The sequence below is a fragment of the Atta cephalotes genome (assembly GCF_000143395.1).
Source record: "Atta cephalotes unplaced genomic scaffold scaffold00004, whole genome shotgun sequence".
Taxonomy (NCBI): Eukaryota; Metazoa; Arthropoda; class Insecta; order Hymenoptera; family Formicidae; genus Atta; species Atta cephalotes.
The window spans coordinates 1,286,640-1,291,157 of record NW_012130068.1 but is presented as its reverse complement, the minus strand read 5'-3'; the positions used below and the strand labels follow the sequence as shown (position 1 = coordinate 1,291,157).

General features: G+C 35.4%; 1 protein-coding gene across 1 annotated transcript in view; it reads right to left on the bottom strand.

Moving 5' to 3' along the window:
• The window catches only part of LOC105625885 (tensin-1-like), a 62,984-nt gene that overhangs the window by 20,695 nt on the left and 37,771 nt on the right, over nt 1-4,518 (bottom strand). The gene's annotated exons all lie outside the window — the stretch shown is intronic.

The following is a 4,518-nucleotide window of genomic DNA, read 5'->3' as shown; positions in this document are numbered from 1 at the left end:
AATCTATATAATTTAATAAATGTATACTAAAATTTAAATCTTCTGCGTTTCAATTTCCCTTCAATTTTCCTTCAACATCGGCACGAACTTTCCGGACAACCCAATATAATAATTACTTAAACTTTGATATAATTACTGCTTAATAAAATGCATTTAATAAAACTACAATATTATGATATTTAATTATATTATGATATTTATTTATGATATTTAAATTCATCATTTTGTGCAACGCAGGGAAAAATAATTTAAATTGTCTCTGACTGACAATTTCCGAGATATTTTCGAGAGTGAGTTTTGTGTTGAATGCAAACAAAAATGATTTATGAGCGTTTTATTATTGCTCTTATCCTGTTGAGTGATTTAATCGTTTAAATCAATTCCGCTGTGAAATGTTGCGTACGTGTTAAGATCCGTGCAAGAAACTAGCATCCTCATTAAATAGGATATCATCATAAATATCACTTACTATATATATTAGCAACCGCAGAGAATATCGCGTGAGCCAAAATTGAGGAGTGTAGAATGAGATAATTAAATGATACGAATAGAAGTATAACACCGGTAGAAAAATAAATAGATACAAGATGATATCAATTAAGGTATTAGTTCTACTTTAGCAATTAAATAAAATACACATGAATTTCTTTTTCTCAGTTTTTTCTTTCTAATATTTTTATGTGCTTTTACGTGTACCAAAGTAGCTTCATAATTGCATAATATTGCCTCGTTGGATGATTTGATCAAGTAATGAGAATTAAGAGAAAGAAATTGTGTCCAATTATTGGCTACTTGAAAAACTTGCGAGGTTTTTGCTTAAATTTATGTTCTGAAACTTTTAATGATTTATTAAAATTTCATTCGCGAGTTTATAAGTTTCAACATAAATTTTATCGTTTATTTTATAAATCGACTTCGATTATAATTTAACAGATACTGTTTCTAGACTAACCTAAATAGAAAGTTTAAAAAATTCTTGTTTTTCAAAATTGTAAAAAAAATTTTCATCAAAAAATAGATCCTAATTTATAATAAAATATATCGTCATAAAATACGAATAGATTTTCTTCAATAATAGTAGTTCATGTGAAGCAGAGTATATTTTCGCCTCAACTCGCTCCGAATTTAAACACTGTTCTCATTCTGGGACGTAAATTTTTAATATTGTCTATAAATTTGGCAACCAATACAAAATAAAATTAGTGAGCAAAATCTTCGTATTTTCGTCTCCGAAAGAGCTTTCTGTGAAATTTCGTCAATATTTTAGCAAAGAAATTTAAATCCTCGCAATGATACTTCATGAACTTTTGATATTTTATTACCTAGTCCCATAGAATTATATCGAGCATATTTACAGTTTCTGCTCGCACGTTCTATTAATATTTATATGTCCATTGTGTCACGGCACCATGCTCTTGTGCATACTATATAAACGCAGTACTGATTGTAAAGCTTGTAGAGATTGCAGTTGCTTCAGCACGTATAAAAGCTTTTCTATGTGCAAAAGAGGCTATGCATTTCTGTAAAACGGCAATTTTTTTGTGATTGAGTTATTTTTACAATTTAAATAAAAAATTTATTTGAAAAATTATATCAAAAATGTTTTCTCTCTTAGCTCACATTTTTATTGAAATATTCTCTCTCTCTCTTCTCTCTCTCTCTCTCTCTCTCTCTCTCTCTCCCTTTTTTCTCTCTTTCTATTGTTCTTCAAAATTTAAAACTCTTATTCCCAAAGTAGTTTTTGGCTTAAGTCATTATTGCACTTCAATTCTCAATCTTAAAGAGAAACACGATTTCATCCTCAAACTTTCAAGAGAGGATACTTGTTTAAATTCGTTCTCACGCAGAGATAAGCATGGCAGAGCATGCGGATGAGTAGAATGGTGATTGAAAAGATGATCGTACTGTAGGAGCAAATTTTCTGCCAAGGATATTCCGCGATTCTATCAAGTTTCTATCAAATGCTGAATTTTTCATGGTGCCTGCATTTGCTTCAAGTAGCAAAGTTCTACGTGAGAAAGATATAAATGACTCAGTGAAAAAGCTGCTTGCTATACTTATGCTTCTTGGATGGACATTATTTGAACAGGCCCTCTTACAGGCCTCTATTGTTAAATTGTGCTCAACGAGTAGAAAAACTCTTTTAATTATTGCGCGAATAACAAGCGTGTTTAATGAATACAACAACAAGAATTTCGATGACATTAACAATCATGTTCTCATTACGAAACATTTAATGGGAAATTATATTTTTGAAAAAAAATAATAACTATAATGCAATAATCGTTGACGTAAACGTTTCAATCGCGTATATATTTGACTAATCGGCTATTGATCTAATCAGTTTATTTTAGCTTGTACAAGTGCAATCTAATTTGTTAGCAACTACATTGAAGCACACACGCAGTTACCTGCTCGATTTGGGTTTCTACCCGGAAGTTAAAATGCAATTCGTTAAAAATTCGATTGAAGTACGTTACGCGAAGTTTCTGACTGTGCCGGTCCACTCGAAACATAGTTGCGTAGCGCAAAGTTGTTACGAACCGAGAATCATCCTGTAACACGAGAAGTGAACCAACTATCTCGAAGCAACTATGCGCGTTACCAATCGTTTCTGATACGACAAACGACATCCTAGAAAGGATTTCGTCGAGTTTGTCATATTCCACGAGAAGATACTGACGTCGTTATTCACCCGCTTTCGTCTTTACTCGCTTTTGCGCCTTTGCAATGGGATACGTCGCTGCAGTACTTGCGTCGGTTATTTGAACCCCTACCTATTGTCCCGCTCTGAGAATACCTGGAATCGGAGATCTCCAGCAAATCGCGAAATCCGATTGTGAACGTAAAAGTATCTCTTGCAACGAGGGAGTCATCCGTTGCAAGCCGAAAATTTATTTATGACAAACGAGTGCATCTCAAAAGAATTTTCCGTCTTTCATTTTCAGTGAAATAACCGTAAAATAAAAAAAATCAATTATTTGTTATCCTTTCGTCGGACTTAACTCTTTACCGCGGGATTCTGTTTTTTCCGCGTAATCCTAGTCAACAAGATAAACGCGCGTTGAACTTCAAAAGTTCATCTGTGCACGAATATACATACTTATAAATAATAATAATGCTCCCCACGGTACTAAATGTATCTTTTAGTCGTATTTGTAGCGCAGATGGGAAACCTCTAAATGTTTAAGTGTTCGATTTTGTGTTCGGCTCCAATAAAAATTTTAAGGCAGGGTTGGGTTAAGCTCTCGGTTGCAGTAAAAAATTTTATGATCCCCAGTTTCCGGCTGCTGGTCCGGTTTCCTTTTCTAAGATTGCACGTGAACGAGTAATTACTGTCGAAGGAAGGATAAATTGATAATTTTTTTCACGTATGTGATCTCTTGTCTAATATCACGTATTAAAAATTCTATTAAATAAAATATAAAAATCGCATCTTTATTTTGTTCTCTCACTTTCTGTTCTTTCCCTCGTTTTTAGAGTTAAAAGTAAAAATGGAAATTTTTCTTATATCCGAATGAGCGATGTGTTGTCCGTTTTATGACGAAAGTTTTATCGTGAAAGGATATTCCCTATGGATATCGGCCGTGCGGGAGGAGAGAGGGAGAAATATGTAAAAGAGATACGCGCTGCAGCGTGAGTGCTGTTTCGTGTATGCACGAGTAAATCCGTAGGTAAAGGATAAACATATCCTGTGATCGTGGCAAATGTATGAGTTCAAAAATTACAAGAGCCGTTCGTCGTTGATCTTCCGTAACAATACGCGCGTTTCCGCAATCGACTCGTTTATTCCCCGGTTTACTTTATCCAGCGTGGCGTGATTTTATTCCATGATAAAATTATTGGAAGAGTACAATCGTATATAAGCGAATTTTTAATTTATATATGTCATTATATATAGGTGATCTACGCGCACACACAAAAATTGTCCGAAAACAAGTGTTTACCGGGACACCTCGTGTTCCTAAAATAACTGTCGAAGTCAAACGCGTGTGTGCTGAAAACTCGTGTAATCTAAGCAAAGCGATGCCATGGTAACCGGTTGGCTTGACGTACAAAGCGTAAGTTTGGAACGTTCAAAGCTACTCGAATGTCGCGAAATCACGGGAGCGCACACTTTGAGGGTACATATAGTAGGGGTAGGAATTTTTTTAACGCTTGGCGAGGCAAAGGGTTTAATGGGGCTAAAGGAACGAAGGATTATTAGCAGCAGCCGTACCTCCTTCGCGGCACCGCACCGGTGAAACATTGGTGTGGACACTGTTCGACGTGGGTGGCTGATATGGGTGAGAGAAATGCGTATCATCGTGGAGTGCTCTTCCATGTATGCACGAATAAATCCACAGATGGAGGGTAAATACATCCCTCCCGGTCGCGGCGGAGTATACGGCACATTGCTCTTTCTCTCTCTCTCTCTCTNTCTCTCTCTCTCTCTCTCTCTCTCTCTCTCTCTCTCTCTCTCTCTCTTCTTCTTCTTCTCTTCTTCTTCTTCTTCTTCTTCTTCTCTTCTCGTTCTTC